The sequence below is a fragment of the Ranitomeya variabilis genome, chromosome 5, assembly GCF_051348905.1.
Source record: "Ranitomeya variabilis isolate aRanVar5 chromosome 5, aRanVar5.hap1, whole genome shotgun sequence".
Taxonomy (NCBI): Eukaryota; Metazoa; Chordata; class Amphibia; order Anura; family Dendrobatidae; genus Ranitomeya; species Ranitomeya variabilis.
In genome coordinates, this window is record NC_135236.1 from 568828283 (window position 1) to 568848801 (window position 20519).

At 42.5% G+C, this 20519-nt stretch overlaps 1 pseudogene; it reads right to left on the reverse strand.

Moving 5' to 3' along the window:
• Positions 1 to 15304: 15304 nt before the first annotated feature.
• On the reverse strand, positions 15305 to 20304 carry LOC143775110 (prolyl 3-hydroxylase 1 pseudogene; annotated as a pseudogene).
• Positions 20305 to 20519: the final 215 nt, after the last annotated feature.

Genomic DNA, 20519 nt, shown 5'->3' on the forward strand with positions numbered 1-20519 from the left:
TACACTATCGCATTGCATATGCTCTGGTGCCTTTTCAGAGGTCACCGCCAAATGATGCACAGGTTTTTGCTCAGAAGATACCGCCATATGGTGCACAGGTTTTTGCTCAGAAGATACCGCCATATGGTGCACAGGTTTTTGCTCAAAAGATACCGCCATAAGGTGCACAGATTTTTGCTCAGAAGATACCGCCATATGGTGCACAGATTTGCGCTCCCGTAAACGCCGATCAATCTGGATAGCCAATTTCATGGCATCATTCAGACCTGTAGGCACAGGGAACCCCACCATGACATCCTTCACGGCATCAGAGAGACCTTCTCTGAAATTAGCTGCTAGAGCGCACTCATTCCATTTAGTAAGCACCGACCATTTACGAAATTTTTGGCAGTATATCTCAGCTTCATCTTGCCCTTGAGAAAGAGCTATCAAGGCTTTCTCAGCCAAAATCTCTAAATTAGGTTCTTCATAAAGCAACCCCAAAGCCAGAAAAAACGCATCTACATTTAATAACGCAGGATCCCCTGGCGACAATGCAAATGCCCAACTTTGTGGGTCACCCCGCAATAGAGAAATAACAATTTTAACCTGTTGCGCAGGATCACCAGCAGAGTGAGATTTCAGAGACAAAAACAATTTACAATTCTCTCTGAAATTCAAAAAACGGGATCTGTCTCCGGTAAAAAATTCAGGCATAGGGATCTTAGGTTCAGACATTGGAGCACGTATAACAAAATCTTGTAAGTTCTGGACCTTTGTAGCCAGGTTATTCAGACCTGCAACCAAACTCTGTGGATCCATGATTCAAACAGGTGTAACCAAAGCCATTCAGAGATTAAGAGGAGAGGAAAAAAAAAAAGGCTGAAGACTGCAGTTTAAGCAAGGAGTACAAATAAGCACTAAGGTGCACTTTCCAAACACAGAAGGAAAAAAAAACCTTTTCATATCCTTTCCTGCTTTAGTGCATAGTTTTAACACATGTGGGCCGGCCAAACTGTTATGATTTTCCCAATGGCAGGGAAATCAAAATAACAACGGACTAGCTCTCGGGTGATGGGAACTAAAGTGACCGTGACCTGAACCTGACACGACACTGGAAGTAGCCGAGGGGTGTTCCTACGATGCCCTAGACACCACGCGCCAGCCGGAGATCTAACTACCCCTATCAGAGGAATATACAGGCCTGCCTTACCTCCAGAGATGAACCCCAAAAGGAGATAGCAGCCCCCCACAGATATTGACGGTGAGTCAAGAGGAAAAGACATACGTAGGATGAACAGCAGATTTAGCACAGTGAGGTCCGCTTACTAGATAGCAGAAGTACAGGAAAGAGTCACTTCACGGTCAACTTCAAAACACTACTCAAAAACACCATCCTGAAATTACTTTAAAACTCCAGTGACAACTCATGCCACTGGAGTGGCAATTCCAGTCCACGAGAGCTTCCAGCTACAGAGAGTCACATTGCAAATAGCTGGACAAAAATAGAATAAACTAGAAACAAAATTCAACTTAGCTGAACAGGATCTTGAGGCAGGAGAATGCAACAGAATGCTACTGATACATTGTTGGCCGGCATCAGACCAGCAGCCAAGCAGCCTTAAATAGGAAACTCCCCTAATGGGTGTCAACAGGTGATCAAGGATAGAAGAAGGCAAATAAGTGGCACTACCATAAAACACCACCGGGGGAGCCCACAAACAGAATTCACAACAGCATACCTTCGCCTCTCACTCATCTCCTTCTGCCTTGAGAAACACGTGATGGTGTCTCCACGGTGTTGGATGTTTTGATCTCCCTGAGGTCATTCATCCTTATGTTTATATTCTTTTCACTAGGCACTGCTCCTAATAGCCAGTTTCCTACTCCACACTGATGAGGGGCAAATACCCCGAAACAGCTGTCTGTGGATGGATACCATGTTTTGGTATAGGCGGTTTTTCTTTATTGGATGCTGCCCTTCCCGTGGTTGTTCCTTCCCGGTGAAAGACATGGCTATTCATTGCTTGCGTTGAGAAACACGTGATGGTGTCTCCGCGGCTTTTCTACATGACACCAAATGATATCAGAAGACTGGCGGCGCTAACTGCACATGGCCAAGGTTTAACATAACAGCGCAGGCTCCGGGGTAGATTCAAACAACGCTGAGGAGGCGGCGGCCGGTGCCAAGGGGGTAGGAATGACGGCTGTGCTGCGTGTTATTACGAAGGAAAGTCCCACCTCCGGGATGGTTTAACGGTGTCAGGGGACACATTTTATAAGTGTTTAGTTCTGCATTTGCAAGGAGCATAATGAAAAGAGCCACCTTTTCCTTGCGCAGCATTAGTGCTGCACAAGATGGCTCTTTCAGTTACTAACGCCTAGGGGGGTTAAAGGTTCCCTTTCACCCCGCTCCAATTAGGCCTCAGCCTACACTCTGCTTCTCCTGCATTCCCTGGGCTCCAACACCGCCAGTTGCTGCTCGGAAGTTCTGTCTGCACAGTCAACAGTTGCTCCTCTGTTATTTGGGTTCAGTAACGCCAGCTTCTCCCCTGCTGTGTGTGCGGCAATAACTCTAGTCTGCTCCTCCTGCTGTCCCTGGGCTCCAACACTGCCAGTTGCTGCTCGGAAGCACTGTCTGCACAGTCAACAGTTGCTCCTCTGTTATTGGGGTTCAGTAACGCCAGCTGATCCCCAGCTGTGCCTGCAGCAATTACTCTAGTCTGCTCCTCCTGCTGTCCCTGGGCTCCAACACCGCCAGTTGCTACCCGGAAGTGCTGTCTGCACAGAGAAAAACACTACCTCCTGTGTGAGTGGGGTTCAGTAACGCCAGCTGCTCCCCTGCTGTGTGTGCGGCAATCACTGTAGTCTACTCCTCCTGCATTCCCTGGGCTCCAACACCGCCAGTTGCTGCCCAGAAGTGCCGTTTCCACAGTCAACACTTGCTGCCGTGTTATTGGGTTTCAGTAACGTTAGCTGATCCCCAGCTGTGTATCCAGCAATGTGTCCTGTGACCTCCACGCTGACACAACAACAGAAATTAAAGGGAACCTGTCCACCCCCCAGGTGTTTGTAACTAGAAGAGCCACCTTGCGCAGCACTAATGCTGCATTTGGACAAGGTCGCTCTTTTAGTTATTCTCCTTGCATAAGGTGAAGTAAACACTTATAAAATCTGTCCCCTCGTACCTTCAGTCACTATGATGCGCCCCCTGGTGGATGTCCTCATTGACCTACATTTCCTTCATTCGCTGGGGCTTACAGGCATGAGCACAGCTGCATTAGCAGGGCTCCTGCCTGTAAAATATTTTAACCCCTTCAGATGGATTACCTCATGGGACATGACAGTTCATCAGAGGGTATGTATATTGTGGGTTTATTATTTTTCCAAGCGAGGGTCTTCAAATGAATTGAGAGAGCAATAAAATATTAAAACAACCGGTGCGTTTATTTCATTTCATTAAAATACTTTTTAATCATGTGTGTGTGTGTTTTTTAACAATTGGATTAATAATGGATAGGTGACATAATTGACGCCTCTCCATTATTAATCTGGCTTAATGTCACCTTACAATAGCAAGGTGGCATTAACCCTTCATTACCCCATATCCCACCGCTACACGGGAGTGGGAAGAGAGTGGCCAAGTGCCAGAATTGGCGCATCTTCCAGATGTGCCTTTTCTGGGGTGGCTGGGGGCAGATGTTTTTAGCCACGGGGGGCCAATAACCATGGACCCTCTCCTGGCTATTAATATCTGCCGTCAGTCACTGGCTTTACCGCTCTGGTGGAGAAAATTGCGCGGGAGCCCACGCCAATTTTTTCCGCTATGTAACCCTTCAATTTAATAGCTACAGCGCTGAAATTTTGCACATACACACTACTAACATTAGTAGTGTGGAATATGCAAAAAAAAGTGGGATATGAGATGGTTTACTGTATGTAAACCATGTCTCATATCATGTCGGGTTTAGGCAGGAGAAATGAAAAGCCGGCAATTGAATTACCGGCTTTTCAACATTATCACGCTGAAGCAAATATTTAAAAAGTATGCTTCCCCATTGAAATGCATTGGGTTTCGTGTTTTGGCCGATCCCTGACCCTGACTTTTCAATAAGATCGGCCGTTTTCACTCGACCCGACTTTTGAGAAAAAAATGAAAAGTCGCTCAACCCTAACGACGACCCTTGAGACGACGACCCTGGAGACGAGGACCCTGAAGACCACCCCGAAGACGACGACTACCCCGAGACGATGACCCTGGAGATGACAACCCTGGAGACGATGACCCTGAAGACCGAGAAGCAGAAGAAAAAGAAGCTGCAGAACAAAGAGCAGAAGAACTTTAAGTATAAGACTAAAAATCTGAGCAAAATATATTATCTAAATTATAAGCAGAAGAAGACTAAGCAGTGTATGGGGTGAGTCCGTTCCTCCTCGTGATGCTCCTGGAAAAAGCCTGCTGCTGCAGGCCAAACTGAACGCGGACAAATCCTGTTGTAACTCTTTTGTGACAGGCAGAACGGAAGGTGTAATCTTCAAACTTTTATAGATAACAAAAACAGGAATGCCTGTCACAAATAAGAATATGAAGAAGAAGTAGAATATGAAGATGAATAATAGTTTAATAAAAAGAATATGAAGAATGTAACAAAAAAGAATAATAGGAAGAAGGTGAAGAAGAAGACGAATAACGTGAAGAAGAAGTTGATGTAAAAGATGCTGCTGCTGAGATGATGAAGAAGAAAGTGTCAGAGAAATAAAAAAGAAGGTGAAGAGCATGGAATTAGTGAAGCATCAAAATCTGACAAAATATAAAAAATCTTAACATAGTTAATATCTTTGTAACTCCGTACGTCTTAAAAAAAATTAATTCCTGCTATTCCATTTGATTGGGCTAAACCTCTATTCTTTTAATGTCTCCTCCACCTCCCCCAATACATCCTACATTATTCTTAGTTGTTTTCCTTCATGTAGAATGAACCTACAAGGAAAGAAAGGGTTTATTTTAATTCCGATATTTTGGTCCTATTGACTTGCATTGGTATCGGGTATCGGTATAGGCAATATCCGATATTTTTCGAATATCGGCCGATCCATTCCGATACCGATACTTTTGAATATCGGAAGGTATTGCTCAACACTAGAAGTGAGATGTGGTTTTTGGTCCCCACCTGCATAATCACTCCTTTATTGAGTGTGCTTGATAATTGCCAATAATTTCCATCTGTTGTCTATTTCATTTGCACAACAGCATGTGAAATTGATTGTCAAACAGTGTTGCTTCCTAAGTGGACAGTTTGATTTCACAGAAGTTTGATTTACTTGGAGTTATATTCTGTTGTTTAAGTACTCCCTTTATTTTTTTGAGCAGTGTATATGTTATTGAGCTTGTCAGGAACATTTGAACAGAAGCCCGCTCCACAGAGGGTTGATGTCGGCTGTATTATGTAGCTGGCTCAAACGGCAATGATTAGCTATCAACATCTTGCAATTTCATCTGCTAGAGCTAAGTCCTCAGATTTATATCTCCTAATTCCCCTTTTTCTGCCATAAATAGCCTTCTTAACCTTAGATGTAAGCCATGTGGGGTTTCATTTTTGTCATCTACAGCTGTTACCTATAGCAATGCATTTTGCCGTGTGATTAAAAGCTTTCACTAAACATTTTTATCTTAAGAGTAGTTGATCCCACACAATGTCCCTAAATGCAAAAAATGTGTAATCAACCAGGAGAAATTGGCCCTTTAAATATTAACTCTTTTTGCTCTTCCAGTGTGAACAAAATGAAATATTATTGTGGTCATTTGTACTAAGATTTTCATAAACAGTGACATTTCCAACCAGCTCTGCATTGTCAGAAATAATGCAAAGCAAATCCTTAGTATAGATCCACTGATAGTATTGGGATAATCACTCAAAATTATGATACAATTAATCAATTTCCTGCTCCCATTCTAGCTTTTCTCCATTAGAGAAGTTCCACAAGTATCCACGGGATTCTCACCGTTTGAGCCTCTGTACAGCCAAAATCCACAAGGGCTCCTGGACATCGCCAAGGGAAACCTGGGAAGTCAAGTCCACGCTACACTGAAACGTAATAGAGCATGTCACCCAGCTGCAGGAGAGGATGGGTCACGTAATGCCCATCGTGAAGGAACATCTGCTCCAGGCGCACGAGGCCTAAGCCAGGGTGTACAACAACTGATCAGCAAGGCTGAGGCAGTTCCAGGCTGGTAACTGTGTGCTAGTACTCATACCAACGGTGGAAAGCAAGTTCCTGGCCAAGTGGCAAGGCCCATATGAAGTCTTGGAGAAACTTGAGGACGTGAATTATAAGGTACACCAGCCTGGTCACAGGAAATCATACCAGGTGTACCATGTGAACCTGCTCAATCCCTGGTGGGACTGAAAACCACTGGAAGCTTCTTGCCTGGGGGCCTGTCCTGAAGCCAAGGTCGAGGAGGTCGTGATTGCAGAGATGTTAACGCCAGCCCAGAAGCAGCAATGTCGAGAGCTGCGGCAGCAGAACAGTGATCTATTATTGGAATTGCCATGGCGTACTCAGGTCGTTGAACACGACATACCAATGGAGCCGTGGGTACAGGTGAACCTAAAACCCTACAAAATCCTGGAAGCACACTGCAGATAGTCTCACAAGAGGTGAAGAAGATGCTGGACTCCAGGGTAGTAGAAGAAACAAAATGTGGCTGGTCCAGTCGCATCATCCTTGTTCCGAAGCCCAGTAAGGGGGGGGGGGCAGTTTTGCAACAACTACCACAAGCTGAATGAAGTATCCAGTGTTGATGCATACTCGATGCCCCACGTGACTGAACTTATTGAGCAGCACACTGCAGCGCTGAAACATGCAAACATGAAATATGAAAACTGAACTGCATTACTGCACTAGAAATATGAAAAATGAGAGCGTTTAGCGCATAAAAATGGCCAATTTTATGTGTACCTGGTAGCCACTTTAGGGCATCTCTCGTATACCAGGTCCTACGCTTTCCTTTCCTCGCTGAGAATAAACGTCTCCATCTGAATGGGTACCTGTGAAAACCTCTTCTTAGACTAACATTCTCTCTTTCTGTGGAGGGGTAATGGACCTGTTGCAATTAAAACACCTGTGGCTAAGAGGTGGAGTGCTCGGGCAGAAGGCTAAAGAATACATTTAAAAAAACTGACCGTCACATCCAAACATAGACTAAGTGTGAACAGGTGCTGAACCTAGAGTCACCAACTCGTATACAGTCAAGTAAATAAGGCAGCACACTGCAGCGCTGAAACATGCAAACATGAAATATGAAAACTGAACTGCATTACTGCACTAGAAATATGAAAAATGAGAGTGTGGTCATGATCACGTGACCTGTACATGTGATATATACTTTAACCTGTGGTTCAGTCTGGGTGGTGTATTGGGAGAGAGGTGGAACTCCCACAAGGCTCCCATAGGAGCAAAGTACACCGTGTGCATTACCTGCTGTGAAGCCTGCAAGGCAAAGACTACAGTAAACCAGCAGGTGAATTACTACCAGAACTGTTCCTGTGACTACCTTGTGAAGCAGCGGAGTGAGTCAACCCCTCACATGTTATATTTGAATTGTTTTAATCAAATTCACGTAGGTTGCATTTTTTTACTTACAGTATTTGATGATGTAGTCACTTCTGCAGTACCTTTTTCCTTTTGAATAGTGTGTTATTTACCATAACCACAGTATTATATATTTGTTTGTAGAATCTTCATTAAGTTAATGATACTGTAGCATGTTGTGCAAATTTTTTTTAAGCAAATTCAGTGAACTTAATGACCTAAACTGCGGTGAATTCAGTGAATTTTTCCCACAGTGCTGAGGTCACCACAGTTCAGCCTGGCAGGGAACAGCCTTACTAACCTGAGGTAACCTTGATGATGTCACTGCTGGTCACTGAGGCAGCCCTAGCAGCAGCTCATTCACCAGTGGTTCTAAGCCTGTACAGTCGCATCTTGACACCATCAAGGTTGAAAACTATTTATTCCCCAGACTTAGATTACGGCATGTGACAGAAAGTCAGACATGTGAAGAATATTGTAGTTTTTTTATTTTTGTTTTAGGAGGTGAAGGATTTAATTTAACTGTGCTTGCTATTTTTAAATAAAAAAGGAAAAGTATGTTTTGTTTTCATTTCAAATAAAATACTTTATTCTGACTGTCTTTATTTACAATATAACAATAGGATTAGTAATGGATAGGTGTCTTATAGATGCCTCTCCATTACTAATCCATGGGCTTGATGTCACTTAACAATACAAGGGTGAAATCAACCCCACAAATATTACCTCACTTGCCACCAATAGAGGTCAACTGGAAAAAGTTGGGCAAAGCGCCAGAATTGGCATATCTAATAGACGTGCCTTTACTGGGCAGTTGCAGGCTGCTATTTTTAGGCTGGGGGGACCAATATCTATGGCCCCTTACCAGCCTGAGAATACCAGCCCACAGCTGTCAGCTTTAGCTTGGCAGGCTGTCAAAAATGGGGGGGACCCCAAGCTGGCTTTTGAAATTACACTACCATTCAAAAATTTAGGGTCACTTAGAAATTTCCTTATTTTTTAAAGAAAAGCACAGTTTTTTTTCCAATGAAGCTAACATTAAATGATTCAGAATTACACTCTATACATTGTTAATGTGGTGAATGACTATTCTAGCCGCAAACGTCTGGTTTGTAATGCAATATCTTCATAGGTGTATAGAGGCCCATTTCCAACAACCATCACTCTAGTGTTCTTATGGTACTTTGTGTTTGCTTACTGTGTAAAAAGACTAATGGATGGTTAGAATACCCTTGAAAACCCTTTTGTAAGTATGTTAGCACAGCTGAAAACAGTTTAACTGCTTAGAGAACCTATAAACCTGACCTTCCTTTGCGCTAGTTGAAAATCTGGAGCATTACATTTGTTGGTTCTATTAAACTTTCAAAATGGCCAGAAAAAATAACTTTCATGTGAAACTCGACAGTCTATTCTTGTTCTTAGAAATGAAGGCTATTCCATGTGAGAAATTGCCAAGAAACTGAAGATTTCCTATAACGGTGTGTACTACTCCCTTCAGAGGAGAGCACAAACTGGCTCTAACCAGAGTAGAAAGAGAAGTGGGAGGCCCTGCTGCACAACTGAATAACAAGACAAGTACATTAGAGTCTGTAGTTTGAGAAATTGATGCCTCACAGGTTCTCAACTGGCAGCTTCATTAAATAGTACATGCAAAACGCCAGTGTCAACATCTACAGTGAAGAGGCAACTCCTGGATGCTGGCCTTCAGGGCAGAGTGGCAAAGAAAAAGCCATATCTTAGACTGGCAAATAAAAGAAAAATATCAATATGGGTAAATGAACACAGACATTGGACAGAGGAAGAATGGAAAAAAGTGTTATGGACAGATGAATCCAAGTTTGAGGTGTTTGGATCACACAGAAGAACATTTGTGAGTCGCAGATCAACTGAAAAGATGCTGGAAGAGTGCCTGACGCCATCTGTCAAGTATGGTGGAGGTAATGTGATGATCTGGGGTTGCTTTAGTGCTGGTAAAGTAGGAGATTTGAACAAGGTAAAAGGGATTTTGAATAAGGAAGGCTATCACTCCATTTTGCAATGTCATGCCATACCCTGTGGACAGCGCTTGATTGGAGTCAATTTCATCCTACAACAGGACAATGACCCAAAGCACACCACCAAATTATGCAAGAACTATTTAGGGAAGAAGCAGGCAGCTGGTATTCTATCTGTAATGGAGTGGCCAGAGCAGTCACCAGATTTCAACCCCATTGAGCTGTTGTGGGAGCAGCTTGACTGTATGGTACGCAAAAAGTGCCCATCAAGCTAAACCAACATGTGGAGGGGCTTCTGGAAGCATAAGATGACATTTCTCCAGATTACCTCAGCAAAGTAACTGCTAGAATGCCAAAGGTCTGCAATACTGTAATTGCTGCAAAGGGAGCATTCTTTGGCGAAAGCAAAGTTTGAAGGAGGAAATTATTATTTCAAATAAAAATATTTTTTCGAACCTTGTCAATGTCTGGACTAGATTTTAAATTCATTTGGCAACTCATTTGATTAATAAAAGTGTGAGTTTTCATGGAAACCAAAAAATTATCTGGGTGACCCTAAGCTTTTGAACGGTAGTGTATATATTTAAATAATTTAAAAAAACAGCACGGGGACCCCTCTTCTCTTGATAACCAGCCTTGCTAACACTGATAGCTGAGGGTTGCAGCCCTCAGCTGTCAGTTTTGCCTGGCTAGTTATCAAAAATACAAGGGAACCCATGCCGTTTTTCACTTATTTATTTATAGCGCATGCGCTGCTAATGAAAACTTCCATCAGCCATATCCTGCTCTCACTGTTATTAGCGTAATAGTAATTAGAGTAATAGTCCTATCAGCCACCACTTGCTGTTACTGTTATCACTTGAATACAACTCTCATCATTCTCCCCTGCTCTCACTGATTGCCGGCAGAGCAAGGGAGAATGATAAGAGTGGTCTTTAGGACCCAGTGTCGGGGAACAGCACTAACTGTACCACTGCAAGTATTACACATGGACACATAGATACTGATATCCCTGGTACCTGTTTGTCTGATACCAGAAATAAAGGACCTGTGAAACCGACATTACATCGAACTCCCTCTCAGATCCATAATTTTAATGGATGTGTAAATATATCTTTTCCTCTTTATTTGTCCCAGAAAAATCTGATAAAAAAACAGAAAGCACTAGGACGTGTCACAACATTGTGTGAATGCAGCCTTATAAAGCCTAGATATTACACAAAGTTAAAGAAGAAATCAAAACTTATTATGTAAGATGACTTTGTGGTAGTAGAAGAAACATTCAAAATTACTTTGAATAAAATGGGTACACTATTTGCATAACTTCCTAACATTTTGTAAGTTAAAGCACAGTCAAAATTGATTTTATTATACATCCAAAAATACAAATATAATTGTCTCTCGTTTTATGCATTCAAGATTCAGATACTTTATATATTTCCTATTCTTACAGTTTTGCAAATAACTTGTTCAGTCATACAGATTTATTATAAGAGATTTAAATAACAAAGTTTTATAGAATGTTTCTGATTTAATATATCCTCTTACACTATTTAGAATTTCCAGCTCTATTAAATTTAAAAAATATTTTCTTTAAAATGACAACTCTGTAATTTTTTGGCATAATTCATGCATCCCATTTCTCTGAGCTGGTAAAACTTTTCTAATTGAGTGAGGCATTTGCAACAATGCAGAATAGATTTCAAGACATGTTCGCAGAACAGAAATCTGAAATGAGCTCCATACTGATGAGTACCCTGAAGCTTGCTTAGTTTGTCACAATCTATAAAGCTTCTTCCATATCAATAAATTAGCTTTGCTACAAAACACAATACATATATTACACATTTCTATTTGTTGCAAACACCGTAGCAGCTTTAAAATGTAAAGGATAATGCAATTTCCTGATGTTTATTCACAACACATATTAAAAATATTTAAAGTGTTGTTACAAATAAGAAAAGTAATAACTAATCGAATATACAAATTAATAAATATATTTGCATCCCTAAATAAACAGTTATAAGTATGACCTCTCATTTTAAAGTTAAAGGGCCACTGTCACCCCCCTCCAGCCGTTATAAACTAAAAGAGCCACCTTGTGCAGCAGTAATGCTGCATTCTAACAAGGTGGCTCTTTTAGTTTTAGGTTCAAGTATACCCCCCAAAAAAAGCAATTTGATACTTAGCCATAATTGGTGTCTCTAGGCTGGTCCTCCCTCCCCAGCTCGAAACGCTCCTCTGCCGTCACTCACATCTTCTTGGTCTTTCTGCGCTGCCCCCTCAGCGCTGTTTACGTTTTCAAACCGGCGCCTGCGCTGTGTAGTACTGTTCTGCGCAGGCGCAGTAAGCTCTGGCCGTCTGCCGTCCGATTTATGGTATTCGGAGTGTCCTGAGATATTTATGAGAAGTCTATCAATGGGGCAATTTACCCCTTGGAGATATTTCTGTATGTTTCAGTGGATTGTTTTTCTATCAGTTGCTTTCTGTGTTTTCACAGCTGCTTCCACTGATAAAATGGACTTTAAAGCATGCGAACAGGCGTGGCTTTTACAGCTTGAAAAGGTTTTTAGCGGTAATTCGTGTGGGGTTTTAGATTCCAAGACCAAAGAGTTGACCAAACTGACTAATAAATATAAGAATTTATTACAAAAAAGGACCCGCCTATGGTGGAACAAGTCCTTTTTGGAAAAATACATCACATGTGGATTAATCCCAAGAGACTTACGAATATAAGTGTTTCCGTCATTCAATATTGATGATGAATGGTTTAAAAATCAGTGGGAAGAAGCTGCATCTAATTGCTCCAAAAGGTTTATGGAGCTACTCATCAAAAATAATGAGGGATCTCTGAATGATATTGATAAGGATCTCGGTCTTATTCAAGAGGAGATTAATAAAACCTTTTCCCTTGAAAACAGCGAAAATTTTAAAAAAGAACTTGATACTGCTGTGCAGAAATGGGAAAAGGATATTGTTGCAGTAAAGACAAAAAAATATCAACGTGATCTCTCGGATGTTCAAAGTAATAGATTATATAGATGGAGATCAAATCAAGCAAGTAAGAGGTCATCATCAAGGGCACGTTCGGTCTCTTTTTCATCGGTTTCTTCCATCGATGAAAGGGTTGTGACAGATGAGAGGGACAAGGTATCCTCTGATAGATCTGAGACTAATAGAGATTGATGGCAGAGAACCACAAGGTTTGGCAATAAACGAAAAAACTTTACCTCACCACAGAAAGAAAAAAGACCAAAGACGAATGCCCTTGAGGTAATTAATTTATCACAACATAATTTGACTGAAGCTCAACGTGGGGTTCTGTTCTTTGGTCTCTCTTTCTCTCCCTGTAATAACTATGATTATTTCACAGCGTTAAAGGATTTACATTTATTTTCCCGAAAACTTGTTTTGAAAAAATTGCATTCTCCTTCAACAACGGAGAATTGGAGTATTGCCGAACAAGAGGCGATTTCCATTTTGGAGGAGCTGGAGAGTGAATCAATTGGGCCATCTACAGGTATGGGTCTTCCCCCGGTCTCGGCCAGATCTACCACTTTCCCCCCTTTTCTCTGTGCCCTCAGGTGGAGATTTTTACTAAACTTGTGACTGCTGATTTAAAAACGATAGATAATAGGGGCAAAAAAGATAATTTGTCCTGGTGTCAAAGAAAAGCACTGAGGGAAATAAAAACATGGAGTGATGTGGTAATAAAGCCAGCAGATAAGGGGGGGAATGTGGGGGGGGATTTATGGTTGAGATCTCATTTATTCTTGAGGAATCTTTTTTGGATGGAATAATAAATAAAAAAACTTTTGGTCAAAAATCCAGTAATTCCAACATTTTATCTCCTCCCCAAGGTCCATAAGGATGCAGTCAATCCTCCGGGGCATCCTATTGTCTCTGGCATATGGGGGCTATGCGATCCTTTATGTAAATTTATAGATCATTACCTTAGATCGCAAGTTGAAACATTGCCCTCCTATGTCAGGGACACTACAGACGTCCTGAAGAGATTGGATGGTGTTGTTTTGGAGCCTGATATGTACCTCGTCACGGCAGATGTTGAGGCATTATATACCTCCATCCACCATGATGATGGACTTGAGGCGGTTTCCTTCTTCTTGGAATCCAGCAATATTGAGATAGAGATTAGAGATTTGGTGTTGACACTCTTGCGGTTCATCCTTACACATAATTTTTTTACTTTTAAGGATCGATACTACCTCCAGAATCGGGGTACTGCAATGGAGGCGGCGTGTGCGCCTTCATATGCTAACCTCTTTCTGGGATACTGGGAGAGGGGCATTTTCCAAGGGGGCGCACACTCCGCCTCCCAGATTCTGGGGTGGTATCGTTTTATTGATGATATTTTGTTTATTTGGCAAGGATCCAGTGAGGATCTTCATTGGATTCATGGAGGATTTGAACCGCAACAGTCTTAACATCAAACTCACAAATACTTTTCATCGGAAAAAAATCTCCTTTCTGGATATCAGCTTGCTGGTCCAGGAGGATGGATCCATCAACACCGATGTATTTAGGAAAGAGACGTCCGTCAATTCTCTCCTCCATGCATCATCCTCCCATACGAGCTCAACTATTAGAGCAATTCCTACTGGACAATTTCTTCGTATGAGGAGGATTTGCAATATGGATGAGGCATTTGAGAAACAATCCTTGGACCTTGGGGAGAGATTCCTGGCACGAGGTTATAGTAAGAGGAGTATTAAATCTGGACTTACCCATGCCAGGAAATCAAAGAGATGTGATTTACTAAATCCAAGAAAAATGGATAAACAGGAAAATTCGGGGATACGTTATATTTCTACCTTTAATCACCAATGGGGTAAGATATATGAGATTCTAAAGAGGCATTGGCCCATTTTGATGACGGAACCAAGTTTAGCAAGATGTCTTTCGGATTCACCCCTCATGACGGCTAGGAGGGGTAAGAATCTGAGGGACATCTTGGTTCGGAGCCACTATGTGGCCAAAACACCGAATTTGTTCAGAGCTGGTAAATGCAAATGGGGATTTTATCCATGTGGTGATTGTATGGCATGTCGGAATCATATTAGGGCAGTTTCCTTCTCTTCCTCAGATGGCCGGAGAAATTTTAAAATCACAGATTATATATCATGTAGTACTACCTTTGTGATATATCTTGCCAGATGTACCTGTAATCTATATTATGTTGGACTAACTTCACGTGAGATTCGGGTACGTACCCGCGAGCATGTCAGAGACATCCAGGCAGCCACGGAGGTTGAGGATAATACCTCTCTAAAAACGATTCCACGCCACTTTAAGTCATATAATGGATGCAATCCAAAAGACCTTCAGGTAATTGGGATTGACCGAGTGAGATGCGGTATTAGAGGTGGTGATTTGAAGAGGATTCTGGCCCAATTAGAGTGCCGGTGGATTACAACATTGGACACTATGGTCCCAATGGGTCTTAATGAACAATTGAGTTTCTAGGCATTCCTGTGAAGGAGTAGTGGAAAAATAATGTAATAATCATTTGTCCTGTGTTTGTGGTCTTTTAGGTCAGTCTGTTCCTTTTGGTCTTGGTTTTTAATTATGTGTGTTTTTGTCTTTTTATGTAGTTATTTTGTTCATTATTCTTTACCATCCTGTGGTCGACTTCCCGTATGCAGAGATTCTTTGGAGCAGCTTTTCCCGCTTTGGAGGGAGATTCGGAAGAATGGTTTATGGAGAACTTCAAGTTTTTTCTACATTGGGTCTCTGGGACATTTATAAATGGGATCTGGATGAAGTAAATTAATTGAGGAACTCTTAATCGAAAATAAGAAGAATCAAAAATTATTTACACTAATATTATGTATGTCACTATTGTATTGATGTCTTTGGCCTACTTGTCTAGGGTAGTTATATAAATATTATTAGATATTAGGCTGTTTTATGAATATTTTTTACATTGGTCACTTTTTGCACTATTCACTCTTAATTGATTGAAAGGTATGAGATGTTGTGTCTCTCTCTGTTTTATATATTTATATATTTATATATAGTCACTATATTTATTTGTATTATATAGGGTTCCTCTGTTTCTTTCTTCTCCCCTTCTTCTAATGAGGTATTTTTTCCTTCCTCTATTCCCCCTTTTTTCTTGATGTTCATTCCACTATACTTACTTCCCAGCATGTGCGCATGTCTGCTGTGGCTGTATCCTGACGCATCCCTGTGGGCCTCCGTAATGTCGGGTGGGCGACATAATGTCGTGGGGATTTTCCCTCGCCCGCTCTGGCATGTGTGCGGTCCGCGGCGATGTATCCTGTAGGGTACGCTACACGGTGCACATGCGCCATAGGATGCTGTGGTAGTTATTCGGCAGCGGCATGTAAACATCATGCCGTTGCTTGGATACATGGCTGGATATTGGCACCTTAATGCGCATGCACGGATGCCGCTTTACGTTTGTATTAATGTGCAATACATCTGAGTGCACAAGCGCCGTGCAGGGATTAGTAGTGGGAACAGCTGTTTTATTGATATATAAGCATGTGGGAAAGACACACACATACAGCCCCTGGAAGAATCCCACGCGAAACGCGCGTTGGGGCTGCTGTGGAGCGCACACTGACGGATATTACTATGGGTAAGCTGAGCGTCCTTTAAAGGGGTCCGTTTATATATTTTTTCTTGTACCATGCTTAATTAAGTATTAGAGACTAAGGAACTGTCCGCTGATGTTGGTACATAAGAGGTTATGGTACATTCACTGATATCCAACCCTATTATGGGGTTTTACCTGTTGTAATGGATATTGGTGAATATGGACCATACGCTTGTTAGGTCTGCTCACTTACCTATTCTGTTATTTCAGTTGTGTCATTTTCTCCCCTCATGAGTTGTTGTCTGAAGCTTTTTCATGTCTGTTCTATATTGATTTTTTCATTGTATATTTATTAATAAAAGATTTAAATAGATATTAATTGAGTGGGATATGTACTCCTTTTGGTCTTGTGTAGGATTTGAGGTGTTGTGGAAGCCCAGGTTGCTTTAAAGGGAACCTGTTACCCCCAAAATGGAAGTTGAGCTAAGCCCACCGGCATCAGGGGCTTATCTACAGCATTCTGGAATGCTGTAGATAAGCCCCCAATGTATCCTGAAAGATGAGAAAAAGATGTTATACTATACTCACCCAGGGACGTTCCCGCTGCGGTCCGGTCCGATAGGCGTCGTGGTCCGGGGCCTCCCATCTTCTTACGATGACGTCCTCTTCTGTCTTCACACTGCGGCTTCGGCGCAGGCGTGCTTTGTCTGCCCTGTTGAGGGGAGAAAAAAGTACTGCAGTGCACAGGTGCTGGGCCTCTCTCACGTTTCCCGGTGCCAGCGCACTGCAGTACTTTGCTCTGCCCTCAACAGGGCAGACAAAGTATGCCAGCACCAGAGCTGCAGCGTGAAGACACGAAGAGGACGTGATCGTAAGAAGATGGGAGGCCCCGGACTGCGACGCCCATCGGATAAGACCACCCGCCCAAGTGAGTATAATTTAACCTCTTTTTCTCATCTTTCAGGTTACATCGGGGGTTTATCTACAGCATTCCAGAATGCTGTAGATAAGCTCAATGCCGGTGGGCTTAGCTCAACTTCCATTTTGGGGGTGACAGGTTTCCTTTAATAGCAGCCTTCAGTTCATCTGCTTTGTTGGGTCTGGTGTCTCTCATCTTCCTCTTTACAATACCCCAAAGATTCACTATGGGGATAAGGTCAGGCGAGTTTGCTGGCCAATCAAGCACATTGATACTGTTGTTTTTAAACCCAGTATTGGTACTTTTGGCAGTATGGACAGGTGCCAAGTCCTGCTGGAGAATGAAATTTCCTTTTCCAAAAAAAGCTTGTTGGCAGAGGGAAGCATGAAGTGCTCTAAAATTTCCTGGTAGATGGCTGCATTGATTTTGGTCTTGATTAGACACAGTGGACCTACATCAGCAGATGGAATGGCTCCCCAATCCATCACTGATTGTAGAAATGTCATACTAGACCTCAAGCATCTTGGATTGTGTGCCTCTCCACTCTTCCTCCAGACTCTGGGTCCTTGATTTTCACTGAAATGCAAACTTTACTTTCATCTGAAAACAACACCTTGGACTACTGAGCAATAGTCCAGTTCTTTTATCTTTGGCCCAGGTAAGAGGCTTCTGGCTTGTCTATTGGTCATGAGTGGCTTTACAAATCAAGGAATGCGACATATCCTGGACTTCTGTGTGTCGTGGCTCTTGAATCAAATATTTCAGCAGCTATCCACTCCTTGTGAATCTCCCCCAAATTTATAAATGCCCTTTTCTTAACAATCCTGTCAAGGCTGCAGTTATTCCGGTTGCTTGTGCACCTTTTTCTACCATACTTTTTACTTCCACTCAACTTTCCATTAATATGCTTGGAAACTTTATGAACAGCCTGCTTCTTTATCAATGACCCTTTGTAGCTTACCCTCCTTATGGAGTGTGTAAATGACTGCCTTCTGGACATCTGTCAAGTCAGCAGTCTTACCCATGATTGTGGACCCTATTGAAACAGACTAAGGGACCTTTTTAATGCTTAGGAATGCCTTTTGCAGGTGTTTTTGTTAATTATTCAAATTTACTGAGATAATGACTTTTGAGTTTTCATTGGCTGTAAGCCATAATCATCAAGATTAACAGACATAAAAACTTGAAATACAGCACTCTGAAATGAATGTATATAATATATGAGTTTCACCTTTTTGCATTGAAGAAGTGAAGTAAATTAACTTTTTGATGATATTCTAATTTTTTGAGAAGCACCAGCATGTAAGTGTCCTACAAGACAACATATTTCATACTCGAGTACTATGGGACAATGACACTAAGGATACATCGAGACTGGGAAAAAAATGGTTCAATGACAATGAAGCATAGGTGCTGGATAGGCCCCCACAGTCCCCAGACCTCAACCCAGTCAAACAATTGTGGGAAGAATTGAAGAAAAAGCTGTATGCATACCCAGAGTCTTACTAGAGTACCTTGGGCCCACCAGAGAAAAACCAATCACAGGGCCCACTATGCAGTAATGCAAAAATACCACATGGGATACATCCTATATACTACACCACACATGGGAGCTGACAAATCCTCTATATACTACACCACACAGGAGAGCTGACAGATCCCCTATAAACTGCATCACACAAAAGAGCTGACAGATGCTCTATATACAGTGCCTCGTGAAAGTATTCGGCTCTCTGGAACTTTTCAACCTTTTCCCACATATCATGCTTCAAGCATAAAGATATCAAATGTAAATTTTTGATGAAGAATCAACAACAAGTGGAACACAGTTGTAAAGTTGAACAAAACTTATGGGTTATTTTACATTTTTGTGGAAAATCAAAACCTTAAAAAGTGGGGCGTGCAATAATATTCGACCCCTTTAACTTAATACTTTGTTGTGCCAACTTTTCCTGCGATAACAGCTGCAAGTCACTTGGGGTATGTCTCTATCCATTTTGTACATCGAGAGACTGAAATTCTTGCCCATTCTTCCTTGGCAAACAGCTCGAGTTCAGTGAGGTTTGATGGAGATTATTAGCTTACAGCAGTTTTCAGCTCTTTCCACAGATTCTTGATTGGATTGAGGGCTGGACTTTGACTTGGCAATTCTAACACCTGGATATGTTTATTTGTGAACCATTCCATTGTAGATTTTGCTTTATGTTTGGGATCATTGTGTTGTTGGAAGACAAATCTCCGTCCCAGTCTCAGGTCTTTTGCAGACTCCAACAGGCTTTTTTCATGAATGGTCCTGTATGACCATCTTCCCTGTCCCTGCTAAAGAAAATCAGGCCCAAACCATGATGCTGCCACCACCATTTTTGACAGTGGGTATGGTGTGTTCAGGGTGATGAGCTGTGCTGCCTTTACGCCAAACATATCGTTTGGCATTGCTGCCAAAAAGTTTGATTTTGGTGTAATCTGACCAGAGCACCTTCTTCCACGTTTGGTGTGTCTCCCAGGTGGCTTGTTGCAAACTTAAGATGACACTTTTTATGGATATGTTTAAGAAATGGCTTTTTTCTTGCCACTCTTCCATAAAGGAATAAATCGGCACTGTAATCTAGGAAGTTGTAGCCATCGTAATCGTAAGGCCCATCACAAAGGCTGCGGCATTCGACATCCACGACTGAATATTCCTCCAAGGCTTTTTCAAAATAGGTAATGGCCGTTGCAGACTCCTCATCCATGTAATATCTCACCCCAAGATGAAACATGTGGGGCTTGGCTTCCAGATCTCGGAAGTCAGAATCGGACACCCCCGCAATCATCTTGTAATACCCCAGATTCTGCCGCATCTCCATGTGGTCGGGGTTCCCCATGAAAAAAGTGTGCGCAGTGGCTACGGCTTTATCCAATTTGTGGATCTTGAAGTAGGCGACTTGCAGGTAGTTGTAGGGGCTCCTCTTCCTGAACTCCAGCTCCAGCTCCTCGCTGGCCATGAAGTAGGTGGCCGGGGCCCCCATGCTGTGCCGCTCGCACCCCCGCACACAGGCCGCCCTCTCCAGCACCCTCTGGAAGAAGCTCAGGTCCTGCACCGGTCCCCAGCCCGGAGGCTGAGCGGAGTAGTCGCTTGTATTGGCGCACTGCATGCGACAAGTGATGTGGTTGTGGCGAAGGAGCTCCCGGTTGCGCAGCACTTTCTCCATGGAGAGGATGACGGACGGCCAGTCCTCCCGGTAATATGCCTGCATGCCGCTGTCATACAGGAGGTCGTAGGGCTCCAGCCGGGCGGCCAGCAGCTGAGCGCCCACTAATAGGAAGAGACCCCCGGGAAGGAGACTCTTCCATAAAGGCCAGATTTGTGCACTGTACGACTGATTGTTGTCCTGTCTGTGGACAGACTGTCCCACCTCAGCTGTAAAGCACTGCAATTCATCCAGAGTGATCATGGGCTTCTTGGCTGCAT